At 41.5% G+C, this 21237-nt stretch overlaps 1 protein-coding gene across 4 annotated transcripts in view; it reads right to left on the bottom strand.

Annotated features, from left to right (window-relative positions):
- yrk (Yes-related kinase) overlaps positions 1-20910 on the bottom strand; it is a 169639-nt gene extending 148729 nt beyond the window's left edge. For all 4 annotated transcript variants that reach the window (XM_039739758.1, XM_039739756.1, XM_039739760.1 and 1 more), the window contains exon 1: positions 20716-20910. The gene's annotated coding sequence lies outside the window, so the exon portion shown is untranslated. The remainder of the gene's footprint in view (positions 1-20715) is intronic.
- Positions 20911-21237: the final 327 nt, after the last annotated feature.

The raw sequence follows: 21237 nt of genomic DNA, 5'->3' as shown, positions 1-21237 counted from the left end.
CAAAGCTTTAGTAATTGTTTTATTCCTTGGCCGTAGCTTTGCCTCACCAGAATTTGATCGTGGAGGTCTGCAGTGAGTTCCTTGGACTTCATGGCTTGGTTTTTGCCTTGCCATGCAGTGTGAATTGTGGGACCTCTGTGACTATGCGGGTTCTGGCTCCACACTCCCATCTGATTTTAGGAACCCTTGAACCCAACACCGTCGATAACATAACCGAGTGAGCTAGTCAGTGAACGCAATAATTTGAGCAAAGGGGATGGTTGAAAAAAGTGCAATAGTGCTTTTATTTAAAACTGTCCATCAAAACTAAACAGTGTTCCATAAATAGTGCAGTAGTTTCAAAATTCAATAAATAATCCAATAAAAGGTGGAGGTTAAAACAATAGAAAAAATAGAAAAACACAATCCTTAAAAACCAGAGGTTTTCGACTTCCGCTGCCTTTCCGCGGCCTTCTGTGGCTCGTCGCTTTCACCTGGTCACTCCCGCTACCTGGTCACTCAGCGGGAGCAACATCAACTCAAACGCCTGGGTGTCAGCCTAACACCCAGCTTCCTCGCAGCTGCCCACGAGCGCTCGATCGCGTGCTCACCACACGCACGCACCGCGTGTCTGTCTCTCCTGCACCGCCTGCTTCCTCACTCGCTCCCTACAACCTCCGTCTTTTCCTTATCTCATTCCTTTTTTTTTTCATCCACCCCAAAACCGACTCACGCTTCTTTTAAAATGACGCGGGCCACAGCAGCTGCAGCATTAGCCATGGGACAATCACGAATGTGGGCAGTTCCTCACCTGTGCACTCGGTGTGAAACGCCCACACCCTACGGATCGCCCCACGGCCCGCTATGGCCCAACGTCCCCTCGCTAAGCCGCGAGCGCGGTGATCATTTATTTAAAATGAATGGCCTTTGCACAATGAGTTGTGGACCCATAACACCACAACCTCACACATACAAGTGTGTGCCTTTCTAAATGATGTCTAAGCAATTCAATTTGCCGCAGGTGGACTCAAATCAAGGAGCAGACACATCTCAAGGAGAATTAAAGCCAACACGATGCATTTGACCACGACTTGGAGCACCACAGCAAAGGGCCTGAATACTTACTGTATATGAAAGTGTGATTTCAGTTATCGATTTAAAAAACCTTTCTTAAAACAAATTTTCACTTTGTCATTATAGGTTATTAAATGTAGATTGATGTGCAAAAAATCACACATTTATCCAAGTAAAATTATATCTAGAAGACAATACAGTGTGTAGAAAGTCAATAGTTTCTGAATCCAGTAATTATATATAATTAGGAGTGACCTTGGAAGACATTAAAGCTCAAGTACCATCAGCCTGACAGTCTGAACAGATGATTTAGGTGTGTACATCACATAACACCATAAGGTTTCCCTTAATGAAGCTGCTTTGCTTTCCTGCTCCTCCCGACTTCTGTTCTCTTAGCTGCCTAGACCCCCACCCCGTCCCATTCCATCCTTTTTCCCCTTCCTCTGCAGCTGGAGTTACTGAAGAGGAAGTGGCCACACTGGAAAACAGGATGTGATGCATCAGAGGCCATGTGACCTGACCACTGGATTTGTTCTAGCCAGTCGCTCCCAGTCCTTCCTTTTAATGGGTGGGGTTGGAGATCACAAGTGTGTGTCGTCTTAAAATGTCTACCTGACAGAATGGACTGTGCTTTCTCGATTTTTACTCTAAATCAATAATGAGTACCTGTCATATGTTTGACTTTCAAAACTTTTGTTTTTCTGTTTTGTTTCTGTGAATAAAACTGCATATGATCCATGTTGTTAGAACTTCGTCTCAGGTAAAAGAGATTCCCTTTATGTATTCCAGGCTCTAAGCTGCTGGTTTAATCAAGGGACGAGGATATGTTTGACAAAAGAAAGGCACGTTTGTCATTGAGGTCCCTGAAATCCCATCAAGCATTTACACCCCAGCCCTGCAGTAGAGATGATTGAGCCACTTGATGGAGGACATAGAACAACACTGCAAGAGAGCACCGGTGAGAGGGAGCCACCAGGGCAGGTTAAAGCAGAGCAGCGTGGCTGACATCAGGGGTTTTAGTGCATGTCTTCTGTAGTGTCCTTTAAAAGTTTTCTTCACCTACTCTACTACTGCTACTTCTGCTTTGCAGTAACTGCTGCTAAAGAATTTTTGGGGAAGCCTGAGACACAACACGCCCCATCAACAAAACCACAGCATCACTTTCTGTCTTGGGCTGTGAATTGCAGAAAGAGAGAAGTAAGTGAAACAACTTACGGTCATTTGTCATTAAAAAAAAAGTTCTTCTCTAATTTTAAAATTTCAGCTGACATGGTGCCTGATTTATAACATGTGAGTTTGGAAGTTTCTCAAATGACTTAAGTTTTTATACTGCGGACAAAAATAAAATTGTGGGTTTTATATTCTGTACTTGGCTCTTTTCAAAGACTTGATTTGAAGTTGGATGATAGATAGATAGATAGATAGATAGATAGATAGATAGATAGATAGATAGATAGATAGATATGAAAGGCACTATATAATAGATAGATAGATAGATAGATAGATAGATAGATAGATATGAAAGGCACTATATAATAGATAGATAGATAGATAGATAGATAGATAGATAGATAGATAGATAGATAGATATGAAAGGCACTATATAATAGATAGATAGATAGATAGATAGATAGATAGATAGATAGATAGATAGATAGACACATTATGGTCTGAACACACACGGATAGATAGATAGATAGATAGATAGATAGATAGATAGATAGATAGATAGATAGATAGATAGATAGATAGATCGATAGATAGAACGAACAGTAATTTAATATACAGCCTGATACCCTACACAGAATTCGCTTGCGGTGCTGTTAATTGCAAGCTTCAGGTTTCCCCTGTGTGTGTCCTCTTTATGTAAATGGCACTACCAGCACTCACACAGTCAGAACTGGTTCTGGCTTTCACACCTCTGAACCTGATGAAGGCCTAAGCGAAGGTTTATGGATGTGGTGAGAGAGGACATGCAGGTGATGGGTGTAACAGAACAAGATGCAGAGGACAGAAAGATCTGGAAGAAGATGATCCGCTATGGCAAGCCCTAATGGGAGCAGCCAAAAGAAGAAGAAGAAGATAATGAACTTGACAGATGTGTTTTGAATTGGAGCTGCACTATGTCTTTGGTGGATGAGTTACTTTAACCAGCTACAATAAGAAACACTCCTTTAGCCTGAGTGAGCACTAATGCTTAAGACCTATAAATAACCCTGAACGTTTCAAAACACAGTCACAAATGAATGACTAACTTGAATGGCCATTTTATATTAGGGCTCTACCTGGGAATAATGGTACTAAGAAATTAATATCTTCAGCAATCTCATAGGTTGGATTCAACTTGGAAAATAAAAGAGAAAATGACACAACAGTGTAATCCTGTGTTGTGCTTGGTTCAAAAGAACTCTGTGGCCTTTTCTTTGTTAGTTTTAGGATGCACACTCGCATAGTGTGAATTTGAGGTTGATGTGTTCATATAGGCGCACTCTACACTGCAAATTCATACAAACATTCTCTTTCTCCTGCTTGGGAGGTGGTTTGTATGGCACAGCCACAATTATTGGCTGAAAAGAGTTTCTGTCCTCTTTACTTCTATATATATACTCCTAGCCAAACTGGTTTTGCAGCAATTTGAAAGCATGGCTCTAATTCTTTTCTAGCATTGTTTAAAGGGATATGCAGCGACTGTAATACAAAGCAAACCAAAAAGAATGAAAGACATTACCTGTTCCACCTTTTTTTATCAACCAGCCACCCCAAGATTTTTATCAAACAATGCTTACATAGGAGACACCACAGACATCAGAAAAAATTGGCATGAATCTGGCACACTCTTCTTTATTGCCATGTATCTGAAACCACAGCACATATCCTCTTCATATAAAAATATACAGTTTTTGGTTGACCTCATTCATCAAGTGCTAATCTGACAGTCCAGTAAACTGTGTAAAAAGTTACACCATTTTGTATACATGCTGACTACAGTTCCTGATTTCTTACTTTTTATTTAGCCAAACTCATTTTCTAGTCAGCATCATTTTTCGTAACAAAAGGAAATGAACACATTTTGCAGCCCATATTACTCAGTCAAGTGAAACTTATCAGTCCACGTTCACCACTTAATTCCAAAACAAAGATGAGTCAAAATTTCAGGCCCCTCGTTTGTTACTTTCAACAACAACTGCTCAGTAGCTCGCCCTGCGTATCATACTGGGAATCAATCATTAAATATTTACTATACAATCTATGACACTTTTTTCACAACTAGTATCATTACAATCCAAGCATACTTATAATAAAACATTAAAAGAAAAATGAAGGTAAGCAAGGATGCAGTAAGTGGTACATCTTGAATGGCAAAATGGCCCTTGTCACAAGTTTAAGCAGCATTCAGCTTTTTTATATGTCATCAATGAAGGATTTATCATCTGCTGGAATCCACCTTAGTTATTCATTTTTAATCACTGTGTCAAGGTTCCTCATAGTCTTAATTTACCTGTCAGCTATTTCCTCATACTTTATATCTTTCTGTCAGTTCTAGATCTGTTTAATACTTCCTCTAATGCTCTTAGATGCCGACACTGTGTCCATTATTCCAGGTATGGTATTACCAATACATTTTACAACTTGAGCATGACCTCTGCAGTCTTGTGCTCCCCACATCATCACAGTGCCCCACATCTTATTTGTATGTTTCATCATGTCTCTACAGGCGGCACGATGGTGCAGTGGGTAGCGCTGCTGCCTCACAGTTAGGAGACCCGGGTTCGCTTCCCGAGTCTTCCCTGCGTGGAGTTTAGATGTTCTCCCCGTGTCTGCATGGGTTTCCTCCCACAGTCCAAAGATATGCAGGTTAGGTGTATTGGTGATCCGAAATTGTCCCCTGTGTGTGTGTGTTTGTGGACTGGCACCCTGCCTGGGGTTTGTTTCCTGCCTTGCACCCTGGGATTGGCTCCAGCAGACCCCCGTGACCCTGTAGTTAGGATATAGTGGGTTGGATAATGGATGGATGGATCATGTCTCTACACTGTCTGATTATATACAGTAAAGGTTGCTGTACCTCCTATAAATAATGAAGTAAAGCACTAGAATATCATATAGCAACTCTGTCTTGTATATCGCCTGCCCCTTAAAACAGAGAGGCATTTGGTCTCTGACTTCAGTTGCAAGTTAGTTTACTATTTCATATTTAGCTTGAGAGTTTTGTACACAGTATTTTCCACTTTTACATCTCAGATCCAGTACGAGCTACTGAAATGGCCGCAGCGACACAAGTGTGTACTGACAGCTTAAGTTCAAATGTGCCACCTGTACAAACAGCGGTTTGGTCAAACGTTTATCACATGTCACATACGGTACTGTCATAAAATTCTTAAGAAACAAAAATGTCTCCTCAATGAAGTAAATTAAACATTAAAAACGTTCCAGCTATCAAAATAGTTAACCTAGTTAATAGTTTCACCCAAGTGTTACACCATACATACATTTTACAACTTATTTAAAAAATAAAAGAGTGCTTAAAAACTGCGGTGGGCTGGCACTGGGCCCGGGGTTTGTTCCTGCCTTGCGCCCTGTGTTGGCTGGGATTGGCTCCAGCAGACCCCCGTGACCCTGTGTTAGGATATAGCGTGTTGGATAATGGATGGATGGATGAACAGTGCTTAAAAAAGCAACATTTTCTGCCATTTAAATATTGTACTTGCCTACATTTTTGTAATTTTAAAGTTGTAAATATGTTGATGAAAGTGAGATTCATTTATATTGTACTTTATATTACAATGTGTGATATTTGACTTGGAATTATGATATAACTATGAGCTGTACTGTTGTGTCTCCAAAAACAAATACAATATTTTTTCAGTTTGTCTGGCTCCCCCTGCCTAAATATGAAACACCACGCATGCTTTGGGATTATTTCTATTTATTTTTCTGCCAATTATATTAATTTTTATTCTTTTTTTTTTTCTCGTTTAGATGATTGATATCATCGAGTTACCATTTTAGGTAAAATTCTTTTCAACGTCATTGCCATTTTGTGGCCATAGTCAAGTTGTTTATGGCTGTAAAGTTTGTGTTTAGTGTTTGTAAGAATAAGTCGTGGTTGGTATTCTGCACAATTTAAGTGACAGAATACAGAAGCGTGTGTATCAGTGAGCTCACATTCAGTCCTGGTGGGCTGCAGTTTTGTAACCAGAAGCCAATTATTGCTGCTGAAACACTTATGGCTCAAGTGGTATTTAGTGCTTCATTTTTGTTACTTCTCTTTTTAAGATTACCAACATTCAATTATTTTTGCCTTAAAAGGTTGCATTCTCTTTTCTTTTCATTACTTGCTGTTTTTTCAGGCAGCTACCAAAAAACAATGAAATGCAAATAAATAGCCAGCCGTTTGCCATCTAACTGGCTCCCATTTACTCCTGTGTGTGCTCATCCTCAATAGTGTTGATCTGCGATATTCAACAAAGCGTTTTTCAATCAGTGAATATGCGTTATTCTCCAGTGACTTTATTCCTCAAATATTTTACTGAAAATTCACCTAGGACCAGCATAACATCACAGAATTGTATGCAGGCCTATTGTAAGATTATTGCCATCAAGACCAGATCAGCAGTCCATCTGATTTCTGTTCCTCGTGTGTTTAAAAAAGAAAACTGAACAATATTTTCATTTGAGTGTTCAGTTTTTCTCAATCACTGGGTCGGGTCGCGGGTTGCCATTATTGGTTCACTGTGGATCATGGTGAGTTGCCAAAATAATCTACAGCCCTACGCAGTATGCTTCCCTGCTTCTAAGTGAGCTCATTTCTTGAGGAGGGACCCCTCATTCTGCCCATCCACTTGAGCTCGTTTCAACAAGAGAGTGGTCTGCATTAACTGCTAGTGGGTCATCAATGAATTTAAAAAGGCAAAACCTGGTGTCAGTTGCGAAACACTGCATTAGATGAGCATAATGAGAAAATGATTAGTACTGTCACTAGATACACTGACGCACTTGTAGCGCAGCACTGCATTGCTGATTTGCATGCATAATTAGCCATGTGTCCAGGTACATCTCAAAACTAGCCTTAAGGAGCGCCTTGTTGTGCTTGTGTCAGAATGAAACCTCATTAAATAATAATAATGAAAGATTTATTAGTATTTACAAGGCATTTCGGTCTTCTTTCTATATCCTTGTGGCATGGCCTATGTGTGCCTGAAGATTGGATCTCTGTGACTGCAATGATCTATTTTTTGTATTGCTAGTTTGTTGTATTTTATTTGTGATATTCATTTCCTCTGTGTCCGTTGATGTTTGAGGTTTGGTAATGCAGTGGTAAGCACTGCTGCATCACACTTCAGATCACATTTTTGGCCGCATTTAATCATCCCAGCAAAGTTGCTAGATACTTCCCTAAACCTCAGAGGTACTTCAAAGACCATTTCAGCATTATAACCCACTCAGTTCCTCACTGACTTCAATGCATTTCACAGAGTTTGATGAAGTTCAGGAACATTTTCTGTGATTCCACCAACCTCATGGCAAAGCAGATTCCACAGGAATCATCCATCCATATCCAAGCACAGGGGTCTGCTGGAGCCAATCTTAGCCAACACAGGGCACGAGGCAGGAAACAAACCCCAGCCCACCGCAGGGCGCGCACACACACACCCACCAAGCACAGTTTAGAACCGCCAATGTACCTAACCTGCATGTCTTTGGACTGTGGGAGGAAACACACGCAGACACAGGGATAACATGCAAACTCCACACCGGGAGGACCTGAGAAGCGAACCCGGGTCTCCTTACTGTGAGGCAGCAGCGCTACCCACTGTGCCACCGTGCTGCCCCACAATGATCATTCATCACTAATCCTGAAGTATCTGTTTTAAGGAAATGGAATGGGAAAAACAGAAGGACTGAGAATTACTAATCTGCTCCAGGACACAAATCATTTGGATGATATCCTTGGAAAGAAAAAATCTACACCATAACAATGACCTGAATTGACTTAATGAAAACACTTTCTTCTTTGTCTTCTGGGGTCTTTCCTACTCTTATGTAGGGTTGCTTTATTAGACCAGCCTCCTCCACTCTTGTGTTTTGTTTACATCCTTACCTGATACTCCTTTCTCCCTTCATAGAGTCCATCCACATTCTTTTTGGTCGTCCTCTCCTCCTCTGCTCCAACACCTCCATATCCATGATTCTTCACCCCATGCTGTTTACCTCTCTTCTCATTACACATAATAAAAACACTAATAAGCTATAAAACAAAGGATTAGCTTCTAATTAAGTGATTGGTTTGGAAGGGAAACCTGCAGCCACCGAGGCCTTCCAAGACCAAACTTCTGGCCCCCAGCATGGATGAACTGCTCATTTTAATAAGAAATACGTCAGGAGGCACTGCTGGTCCTGTTAGTTTTTTCGTTAACTATTACTGCTGACTAATGACTAGTTGTGTTTGCTGCTAAATCTACGGCCATTTCAAGCCCTCAGAAGGCTAATGTGTCGTTCAGGCAGTGTGTGGTCACAGGTTAACCTGCACCTGTCCAGTAGAGTTTAACTGTACCAGCTGGCGCTCAGCTTCAGGCAAAACTGCGTTCATTGTAATTCAAGAATTTTGCTTCTGCATACCAAATTAGGGATAAGCATGAAGGAGGCCAAATGCGCCCTGCTGTTATACCTTAACTTTTTATTAGTTGTTTTACTAAACATGTGCTTTTTCATGTTCTCAGTAGGCCATGGCTCTATTTTGTCTAAAATATCTGTGTTTCATTAACCAGTAATGTTGACACTGAAAGTCTACATTCTCCAGCTTCAAACCGCCTGATACTTATCTGATTATATCTCATACTTTGTGCTGATCACAGCATATCCCTCTGACGTCAAATGTTCTTGAGACACTGAAGGACTACAGCCTACTTAGCTGCCCCGCTCAATAAGCAACAGACAACTGAAATAACAAAAACCGTGGTGCATATCACAACAAAGACCATACCCCTGTCAACCACATTCGAGAGTCATGGCCTCAGGAGAGGTGTTGAGCGTGTTTTATTGCATTACCAAAAAAATAGGTGCTGTGCTATCGTGACTCAAATAACACACTCACCCAGTCCTGGGTTGTCTTAAAAAGAATTCAAATGGCCATTGGGTAAGGGCGTGCCAGGGGTCTGGTACCAGTTTTTAGTGGCCTATGCAGCTGACTGTATCTAATAAGAAGGGAGAGCTTTCACCAAAAGGATTACAGACATCAATATGACTGATATGCAAAGAAACCCTGAACTGGATCAATCCCATTAGTTAATGGATGGATGTGCATAACATTCTCCAAAACCGAAAAACAGGAGTGAGTCTGGAGTGTATTGAATTACTAAGGCAGACCAGATGGACTCAATTTACTATTTTAATGTTTGAATTTTAAACCTAATTTTATTTTGTCAAGTAAAAACGAAACACATCCTAGTTAGTAAAAGTGATTTGGTCGCCTTCCAATTCCAACAGCTTGGATCAAGATGGTGGAGGGGACTGGGTGTTAAGGGTCGTAACACGACTAGCTGTTGAGTTGGTTCCGATGTGTCTGAGTCGAGGGCCGCGGGCCGAGGGCCTCAAGGACTGAAACTGAGGTTACATCTATAACACTATGTTCTTATTTAAAAACTCAGACAATAGTCTCTGTTTTTACCTTTTGTCCACACTACCCTGGTGCCCCCCAACACCCCCCCCAAAAAAATGGTGATTTTTGAAAATGCTTTGTGCTGCAGACTACTTCTAAAGCAACATCTTGGCATTAAAATGTGGATGGAGGAAAACATAGACAGTTGAAAACACAGACTCTAATCTCGTTATGACTTGTTTGTGTTTATTATGTTACTCTTCGTGATTGGATCCTGCACATTACAATGGCTCATTCCCTGATTGGTCACCGTTCACCATATTCCAACATGGTGGACAAAAAAGGAGTTGCCTTCCATGTCGTTTGTTGTGTTGCTCACCAGCACGCATCTAAATTGCGTTTTGTACAGTTTGAATGTTGCATACACATGCAAAAGGCAAATACTTTACCTGTCACTATAGTTTTGTAATAAATCCCATGGCTGCCAGCATTACTTGTCCTTAAAGGATTTTTCTGTAAACGCATGCTTGCTTAGTGTAGGCGAGTAGTTATGTCACATTCATTTTTGGTTATTTTAATGTCGATGGAATTAATGTTGTGAAAATGCTAGTGTGGATGGAGATCATTTTAGTTTAAAAACTGCATTTCTAAATGAGCCCTGCGGTGGGCTGGCGCCCTGCCCGGGGTTTGTTTCCTGCCTTGCGCCCTATGTTGGCTGGGATTGGCTCCAGCAGACCCCTGTGACCCTGTAGTTAGGATATAGCGGGTTGGATAATGGATGGATTTCTAAATGAAAACACAGTAATGTGGAAATAGCCAGTGAAACACTTGTCTGTGTGATAGAAGTGAAATATTTTCTAATGCGGCACTGAATATTCACATGTGGACATCTGGAATAAAGGTTTTGAGTTATAACAATTTCTAGTTTTTAATAAGAAATGGGTAACATTTTTACTAATAAAAACCTTTGTAACTGAACAGAAAGAAAATATTGAAGGTAAGATGAATATAGTCAGAATACAATGAGAAGTCAAGCAAAATGACACCTTCTATTGGCTGACTAAAACGATTACAATATGCAAGCTTTCGAGGCAACTCAGGCCCCTTCTTCAGGCAAGATATAATCAAACCTGTTCACAAATCACAAACTGCCTGAAGAAGGGGCCCGAGTTGCCTCGAAAGCTTGCATATTGTAATCGTTTTAGTTAGCAAATAGAAGGTGTCGTTTTGCTTGACTTCTCATTGCATCCACAATGGCTACCACGGTACAACACCCTACCGCTATAGTCAGAATACGTAACTGAAAACTACAGCATAATGCTAAAATAACCTAACTAATTTATGTTGGAATAACTTTATCAAAAAGTATAATTTTCTTGAATAAATTACACGGAACTAACTTAATTTGCATGTTTTAAAATTGCAGATGTTCAGGGCAGTGCCAAAGCAAACCATTTATGTGGGACCAGTGCCCGCTCAGATGAGCAAATCCAATGGACTTTTTCTGCTTAACTTAATTCTGGGGCAAAGGGCCTAATTCTGGTTGCAAGGCAAGAAAAAAATCCCTGGACGGGAAGCTGGTCCATCATATATGGAATCACTGATTGACTAACCAGTATGTCTAGCAGATGTAGGAGGAAGCCCCATGTAGACACAAGGAGAGCATTCAAACTGCTCATAGACAACAACCCAGTGTGGGCTTCGAGCCGGTGATATATAGGGTGGTCCAGATCTAATGATGCAATTTTCATTACGCTATAACTTATTAGGTTTATTACATAGAATATCACCCGAAAAATCCCGGACCATTGAGAAGTGTGCGAACTGACGACATGAAGAATCATCTTCGTGCTGAACTGGAATCGTCCCCACATAAATCAAAGTCATCCAGACGATCTGGATCTGCATAATTAGATGTGGACCACCCTGTAGGATCCATAAGGCAGCAGCACTAACCACTAGAAAAAGTGTGATAAATAGATTTTCTGTTGCATTAACGAACATTGTAATATTGAAAACACGTTTACTAAGCATATTTACTGTTGTGCTCTAACCTTGACATAGCTGATTTCATATTTCTTTATACTTTTGCAGGTAGCAGCCTGCTCCTGTGTAGCTTGTACTGGGAAAGGTAAGGTGTTCTCTAATGAAAGAACATTAAGTTGGCTGTTGAGTGAGTTTGACATTTTGTAAAAATGTTGACGATAGTCACACTAACAGAACTTGACTAGAGGTTGAGGCAAGGAACTAACGGAACTGAATTATACTTTACCAAATCTGGCAAATCCAAAGAAGGCTTTTTACAGGAAACCGTTCGGTGCTCCATTCTCATCTGGTTAGCTCTGAGCTAAGTTGTCCATCTCATGTCTCATTCAGGTGTTTTCTTTTAACTGTGTTAGTCTCCGCTTCATTAAAACGATAAGGATGTGAGTGGTACTGTCATTTATGAGGCTGCCTCTAAACTCCAGGGTTTAATTCTAAACCTAACTGCTGACTATACGAACTTTTCACATTCTCTGATTGTCCACATGGTACTTTTTCAGACACTCTACTTTTGTCCAACACCCCAAACATATGTAGGTTACTCTTGTGGAGCCGACACAGACAGGCGGACATGTTGTTAAATACCACCACACGCTTATTATTTACACTATTTACAAAGATTATGTCACTCAGACACAGTCCCGTGCACACCACAAACCCCAAACACTCTCAATCCTGGCCACTCAATGCCTTTCTTCGGGCCGCCTCCACACTCCTCTTCTGCCTCGTCCTGCTTCCACCCGACTCTAGTGCTGAATGAATGGAGACGGCCCCTTTTATGCAGTCCCCGGATGAGCACCAGGTGTTCCCGGCATTCCTCCCTTGGCCACGCCCCAGCGTGGCGGAAGTGCCAGCTGTCCTCCCGGCAGCTCTCCGGGTGCCGTCCTAAATCTTCCCCCCAGCACTTCCTGGTGTGGCGGAAGTGCTGCTGGGGTAACAGGTCCCCAAGGCATTGGGGCGCTTCCTGGCGGTGACCACGGGCCCCTACAGGGTGGAGCTTCCATGCCCTGTACCCGTGGCCCCCAGAACAACCAGGAAGGCGGCCCCCACGTGATCCAGGGTGGGCTTTGACCCTCTTCCGGTCCCTCACGGCATCTCGGCCGGGTCGTTGCCCCTGGCATCCCTGACACTCTCAATAGTTAGTTAGAACTTACATAACGGCACAGGTATTTGCTACCTTGACCTTATCATTTGTAAGTTGCTTTGGATATTGCCCTTTGCTATCTTTAAATTTAAATCAGAACCCCTGGAATCAAAATTTATATGAACTTGAGAACATTTGAAATCTGCATCATACAATTAATTGCCATGACAAGGTGGTACTATATACAAAATGACAGAAGCTATCGGCTCAATATCAGCCAAGCAAGTAGAATATTAGGTTGACATAAAAAGTAGTAGAAAACACAGATAACAATCAAAGATGTAACAGCAAAGACAACTTTGGGAAAAAATGATGCATTGATCCATTTTCAAATCCAATTAATTCAAGTCATGGTACTGGGCAGCATCAGCCCAGGGACCAATATGGCATGGGGTGCACATAACAATGAAATGAGAGCATTTAGAAAGGTTCGCTTGAAACTAAAGAATGATGTGGTCACACGCAGACCCACCTTCCTGAATTCAAATCATACGCCTCTGCGCGTTCTCCCCTTGTCTGTGCCGGTTTTCTTTATAGTACTTTGGTTTTCCTTCTGTGTCTCCAAAGGCATTCAGGTTAGGTTAACTTTTGGGTGTTTGTGTGTGAGAAATGAGCTTTTGATTTTACCAGTCCAGAGCTAGTTACTCTCTAGAAACAAACACCACCAGGACGGACTCTAACAACTCAGTCCCAAAGTAGATTAAGTGGATTTGAGAAATGTATTTTTATGTTATGTTATGTTACTTGCTCCAGAGTATAACTCAGGGATCAGTTTTTGACCCATTGCTTTTTATCATTTATATGCTTTCTCTCGGTGCCATTATTAGACGACACGGTCTACGGTTTCACTGTTACGCTGATGATACACAGATTTACCTACACGCAGGGCTTACGCAAATATTACCTCCTCCTGCACTGGTTGCCTGTTTGGCCAACATCAAACATTGGCTGTCTAAAAACTTTCTCAAACTAAATAGGGAAAAAACGGTGGCTTTAATTATTGCATCTCCAGGTACTTTAAAGAAAATAGACAATTCCTTAGTAAAAATCCCTGGCTATATTACATCCTTGTCTGCACAGGTTAAAAACTGTTAATTAATTGTTGTTATCCTTGATCCTACACTCTCCTTTGATCCTCATATTAATAACATTGCCAAGATTGCCTTTTTCCACCTTAAGCAAATTTCAAGGCTGTGTCCATTGTTCTCGGAACAATGCAACTGAGGTGCTTACTCATGCTTTTGCCATCTTGCAACTTGACTATTGCACTGCATTGCTGCTTGGTATCCCTGCTTCTAGTCCAAATAAATTACAATATGCGCAGAATTCAGCAGTTAGAGTGGTTACCCACTTAAAACCCTGGGAACATATCACACTTCCACTTCTAAAATTACATTGGCTATCTGTTCCCTTCCGTATTCAATATAAACTTCTCCTTTTAGTTTTTAAGGCTCTTCATGGTCTAGCCCCACCTTACTTGTCTTCTTCAGTCTGTCCATATACTCCATCACATTCACTTCATTCTTCTGACTGCTTGCTATTAACCATTCTATTATGTAGACTGCGCAGTAATGGCGACAAGGCTTTTAGTGTATGGAGTGCCCTGCCTTTGGAGCTCCGTGCATAGACCTGATTTTTTGTTTTTAAATCTAGACTTAAAGCCTGTCTTTATAATATTGCCTTTTGTTGTTCTAAACTTTGTTTGTGCATTGGATTGTTTAATTTTATGGGTATTGTTGTACAGTGGCCCTGGGAACCTTGACAGGCGCTTTTAAATAAAATGTATTATTATTATGATTATTACTATTATTATCCATCCCGCTATATCCTAACACAGGAGTCTGCTGGAGGCAATTCCAGCCAACACAAGGTGCAAGGCAGTAACAAACCCCGGGCAGGGTGCCAGCCAACTGCAGGGCACACACCCACACACCAAGCACAATTTGGTGCACCTAACCTGCATGTGTTTGGACTGTGGAAGGAAACCGGAGCACCTGGAGAAAACCCACACAGACATGGGGAGAACATGCAAACTCCATGCAGGGAGGACCCGAGAAGCGAACCCAGGTCTCCTAACACTGCGCCACCTTGCCACCCCTATTCTTCTTCTTCTTCTTCTTCTTCTTCTTCTTCTTCTTCTTCTTATTATTATTATTATTATTATTATTATTATTAATAGGGGGCTTTTCCCCCTGCTTGCTTCACTTGCCCACCCCCTCCCAGGGCGCTCTACACTCCACCCACTTCATGTCTTTGCCACTCGCATTGTGAACGGGTGGGGGGGCTGAACGCACGTTAAGCAGATGCAGTCTGATCAGCTGCTGTCTTTCTGCTGCTATTGCAGAGCTGCATGTTCTGCTTGTCACGCTGCCCGTCGATCATTTAAAAGCCTGTACAGCAGCTGTCCTTTTGTCTCACTGCCTTGTCTTGCGTGACATTAAAGTGTCTCTCGCGGGACGTCAAATTGTCTTCTGAGAAGATCACGTATAGTCTCCTTCCAAGCCTTCCTAAATTTTTTTTGATAATAGAGAGATTATTATTATTGTTATTATTATTATTATTTTATGTTATGTTTTCCATAGCCATTGTCAAGATTGTGACAGAGGGGCTTCAGTTTAGATTTAAATGTAGATACTGAAAGGGCTTCACACACAGATATATGAAAAGAATTCTACGTTTTATATCACAAAGCTGAATGACTGTTAGCAAAGAGGTAGGGAGGAAGACCAAGAAGATTAGCAAATATCTCTTTAAGTAACATGGGGAAATCTATCTATCTATCCATCTATCTTTTATATAGTGCATTTCATATCTATCTATCTATCTATCTATCTATCTATCTATCTATCTATCTATCTATCTATCTTTTCTCTCTGTCGATCTTTTAAGTAGTACCTTTTCCATTTAAATCTGTATTCTTATTCCATATAGTGCCCTTGTATATCTAACTTTCTAACTAATATAGTGCCTCTCATATCTCTCCATCTATTTAATATAACACAATCATTTGTATTGTATTAGCTAGTGTCACGTTTGATAGACTTTTAAACAGAACACCTCTGGCCTATTCAGGTAACCGGAATTTAGCAAGCTGTGTGTATTTTTTTTTAAAACAAAAGCACAGAGTGACTGATATGAATATATTCAGACTATGAAACTGCTCTGTTTAAAACAGCACAAAATAAAAGTTACTCTTTTATATGCAAACTGTGGGTTGAACCGTTCCAAAACCTGAAAGTTTAATTGAGGGCAAAATCATTTATCTGGCAGCATTTTTGAAATTGCAAATATGAGTCATACAAAGTCAAATCCAAACAAAAATCTAAGAACAGTCAAGTGGTTTTATTAAAGCATATAGATAAAGTGAAAGTAAATTTAATGTGCCGGCCAGCACCACACCTGCAGGTTTCATGACATTTGTCTGGAATGATAAAGGTAGCTGATTATATCTTCCTTGCTATTAACTGCCTTAGCAATGGAATGCTGCGTATGGTTAATTCCATTCTTTAATTAGCTGCACATCTTACTGAGCAGACTTTTCTCTGACGTGCCTGATAATTCTCAGCCTGAAGGTCTTTCCTCTACATGAGGAAATGAGATGGGCGCATTCTGTCCTGGAGGTGCACACAGTTTTCCATTGTCACAGACTCAGTAGTTCTGACAAATCAAAGCTTTTAAGTGGACTCTTTGCATTTGAACTTTACTGCTTAACCATTTGTGCACTCAGAATACCGATCAGTGTCTGGGTTACCTTTTAAAGTGTTTTAGGTTTGATCTGTCATGTTTTCTAGCACTTACATGCAGCTTATTCCTGTTAAAGCTAATCATATATTTCTAAATATAAACGAGGATACTGAAAATGTTTGGATGTAAATGGACAGTCATGACCATCATCATGATAATTGACCACTCACTCCCCTTTTAATAGGTCAGCCATAAACAAAGGAGCCGAAATGGCATTGCCTTCTTCCAGGGCTTGAACTCCAGTTCTTTACAGACAACTGGTTTTCACTTTGAGTTTTTCACAAGTTGTCTAGTCTCTTTTTATTGGGCTATCTCTACAGCGCAACAGAGTTAGTGACCACAAGAGCCCCACATAAAGGCCTGGTGTCTGATTAGATTTAGTTTACAAAGTCTTAGACCTACAACAGGTCTGACTAGAAAGGGAAATATAGTGAATTTAGATAGGATTCAGACCCCTTCATTTTCTGCACACTTTATTATGTTGTAGATTTCATTTGAAATGAATAATTTTCCCCCCTCAATATTTACTCAGTAACCAATAATGACAAAGTGAGCACATGTTTTTCAGAAATGTTTGCCAATATATTAAAAATCAAAAACTGAAATCTCTGATTCATATAAGTAAGGACGCCCATAATTCAGTACCATGTAGGAGCTCCTTTGGTAGCTATTGCAAGTCTTTACAAGCTTTGTACACCTGGACTTGGGCAGTTTTCCCATGTTCCCTTGCAGACCCCCTCAAGCTGCTTTTGACTGGATAAGAAAAATCCTCAAACTGCCATCTTAAGGAGTTCTATGGGCTTTAAGTCTGGGCTTTGTTTGGGCCACTCAAGGACCTCAGAGACATGTTTCAGGTCATCGTTGTGCTGAAAGTTAAACCTTCGGCCCAGACTGATGTCATGTGCACTCTGGAGCAGGTTTTCTTCAAAGACCTCTCTGTATTTGTCTGCATTCTTTTTCAGTCTCCCAGTCCCTGGCACTGAGAAGCATCCCAATAACATAATGCTACAACTGCCATGCTTCACTGTAGCAATGGTATCAGGAAGGTGATGAGCAGTGCCTGGTCTTGGCCAGTCCTAAATGCTTGGAGTTCTGCCTAAAGAATTCAATTTTTGTCTCATCAAACCAGAGAATCTTTTTCCTCAAACTCTCAAAATCCATTAAACTGTCACATGTCTTATAGAAGACATAGAAGTGGCTTTCATCTAGCTACTCAACAATAAACACCTGATCGATAGAGCACTGATGAGATCCAACAGGTTCTCCCATCTCAGCAGTGGTCTTCAAAGGTCTGTTAAAGTGACCATTGAGTTCTTGGTCACTTCCCTGGGCAAAGACCTTTCTTGCTCGGTTATTCAGTATGGCTACATCGAGTCGTTCCAGACTACTTCAATTTCACAATTATTAAGGCTACTGTGCTCCTGCGAACATTCAAAATGTCAAAAATGGTTTTACACCCCTCCCCATTTCAACACCACGACACAGTTTGATCGTGTAGGTCTACAGAGAGTTCCTTGGATTTTGGGGCAGCACGGTGGCTCAGTGGTAGCGCTGCTGGGTTCGCTTCCTGGGTCCTTCCTGTGTGGAGTTTGCGTATTCTCCCTGTGTTTGTGTGGGTTTCCTCCCACAGTCCAAAGACATTCAGCTTAGGTGCATTGGCGATTCTAAATTGTCCTTGGTGTGTGTGTGTGTCCTGTCGTGGGCTGGCTGCCTGTCCAGCATTTGTTCCCTGCCTTATATCCTGTGATGGCTGGGATTGGCTCCAGCAGATCCCCGTGACCCTGTAGTTAGGATATAGTGGGTTGGATGATGGATACAGATTGAATTGTGGGACCTTCTATACTATACCTGTGCCTTTCTAAACGATGTCCAATCTATTCAGTTCTAAACATGTTAAGGATAAATAAAACAAACAGGACGCACCTGACCACAACTTGGAGTGCCATATCAAAGGTCTGGATACTTAATATGACTGAGAGATTTCCATTTTTAACTTTTAATACATTTTTAAACCTTTCTGGGAACATGTTTACACTTTGTCATTTCGGGTTACTAAGTGTAGATTGGTGTGTAAAAATGGCACATTTATCCATTCAAAATTAAATCTACACCATAACAAAGTGTGCAGAAAGTGAAGGGGGTCTCAATACTTTCTGAATCCACTATATCAAATGCCAAATATATAATAAGAAAGTTGCAGAAAGCAGTAGTATGCCGTTTCAGCTTGGGGTGCTTTCTCAATGGAGCTCTTTTGAAGGCACATTGGTGGATCACAGCTACCACAGCCTGCTCTCAGATGTTGTCTGTGTGGTGTCTGGATCTTCTGGTTGTGTCCAATTTGGTATTCCTCCCACACCCCCGTATGATTAGGTTAACTAATGATTTCAAATTGGCTAGAAGGTGAGTGGGTGAATGGACCCAAAGATAACTTGAAACCATGCAGTATCGCTGGTATAGGCAGTGGGATTGGCTCCCCCTGACTCTGAAATCGTTTTAATGGGCTGAGAAAGTGTAAACGTTATGTTTACGTAAAATAATGCTGACAAGCGAGCTCCAGCTACTGCCGCTCATCACCCGTTGAAGCGAGCACCCGCAGCTCTTCCTTGCCGTGCACGAGCACAGCGATGTCAGGAATGCCAACATCTGGAGTGAAGCTCCATCACTGAGGCTCTGCGCATCACCCGCACATGTGGCCACTTGGGAAAACTGGTCTTTTTTTCTGACCCAGTTGTTTTGCTATTAATTTAATTATTTAAATCATCAGCTCTGATCTCACAGTCGCTTTCGTCGTTATTAAATACGGCTTTCGGTCGCTCAGAATATTAAACATTCCGTGTTTCTTTATTTCTGTGCATTTTAGCGTGTAACGTCCGGCCATACATAACATGGGCAGAGCAAAGTTAACCAGACTGAAACTGTGAACTCCTTTCCACGAATCACACGTATACACATTAGTTTGACAATGCTGCGTTATCATGTTTAGTTGTTTAGTTGTTTATCTACTTATATGATTCATCTTGTTTAACTACTAATATGATTCAACCCATGACAATGATATGCTGGGAATGTGCATTATCACACAAATATTACAGGCCATGCTCGTAGTTTGACAAGTGGGTGTGTATCGATGCCGTGCTCTTTTATCAGTCTGGGACGCGTTCAGTCAAATGGTGATCGTAATGTACAAATATTCCAAGTTAAATATTATGCCTCCAGAGCTCGTAACATTTCTGATGGTGCCATCGGCGGCACCGCTGTTTTGTTGGGCTCAAGAAGTGAATGTGCGCGTTTCTTAGGTTAAGGTCTCCCTGCCTGCCGGTCACTTCACTGAGGTGGCGACTGTGTCACAATCTGCAATTCTCCCTTGGCGATCTGTCTCCACGCGAGTAGTTCCCGGACTTGATGTGCGTGATACTGAAGAGCGGAAATTCATCACAGTCCAAAACGAATTCTCACTGAGAGTGACCATCTGCCCATCAGTCTCTATTTAAGCAGAAATAAAGGCATAGCGCCATTTTCCCATCCGCTGTAATCGTCGCGTAACGTAACGTCCTACGGTGGTCTATGTTTTCCTACCAAACCCCCCACCCTGTGGATAACTCCGCAGGTTTCCAGCAACGCGAAGCACATCTGCAGACCACCGCGCGCTTCCCGTTCACAAGTGATACGCTGCCATCGTCATTCATTTCACTTTAGCCTCCGTGCTTGCAAATGTGGGATATATTGTGATTAACAAAGGATTCCGAACGTGCGTGTTAACCCAATACAAATACACCCCCTGTCTCTGTCCAATCCCGAGCAAATGGGAAGTCGTGATTATTATCAAAGGTGAGTGAAAATCGCGCACTGCGCGTATGCAGGCGTACATGGAATGTGTTCTTCATCCGGTGTCCATCACGTATAGGCATTTGAGCGCTTATTTTGTGCACAGAAACACTAAGGCAGGGCCCCGATCCCCGAGTGATTTCGATTTCTTTATCACAGTGGGAAGCGTATCACAACTCCCACCATCGCTTCCCAAAGCGATGCTCAAGTATTTTCCTTTTCAACAAGGAGGAGACTACGACCTCGGCGGGAGCTATTTAAGCCATCCAATTAAAAATAAATAAATAAATCTAAAAAACTGCATCCCTACCTTTATCTCCGCCTTCAGAAATTGTTCGGCATGCACATCTGTCCGCCTGTCTTGTCGCAGCTATCCGGCTGTCAGCTTGAGGTTATAGTGTTCGGACGTGCTCTCGCCGGCTAGCCTCCGCGCGTACACCGAACCGATCTGATCTATAGATGGCAGCAGTTCGGTATAAAGCCTCTTCGCCTCGCCTCGCTCTTTCCCTTCCCCTCGCGCTTCGTCTTTACGACTCAATTCCACACCCCCCTAGTACAGTGGTGTTTAACTGAGCTCGTCATCTAACAGATGTAGTGTCAGATCAGCAACGCAAGACCACCTCCTCCGCTTTCTTCATAGTCTACTGTAAGCTTTACGAGCACCAATATGTCATTCGCGCATTTACATTAGAAAGACCCTTTCCCTGAAGCAGTTTGGCTAAACGTGATTTGTTTTGATTGGTTTCAGTAACAAAAAAGTCTCAGTATTAGTTTAAAATCATTATTATGAGATCAGGAAGCTTTGCTTAAGTATAAAATTTACAGCAACATC

The sequence above is a fragment of the Polypterus senegalus genome, chromosome 17 (assembly GCF_016835505.1).
Source record: "Polypterus senegalus isolate Bchr_013 chromosome 17, ASM1683550v1, whole genome shotgun sequence".
In the NCBI taxonomy this organism is placed as follows: domain Eukaryota; kingdom Metazoa; phylum Chordata; class Cladistia; order Polypteriformes; family Polypteridae; genus Polypterus; species Polypterus senegalus.
This window is presented reverse-complemented; position numbering and strand designations above follow the sequence as displayed.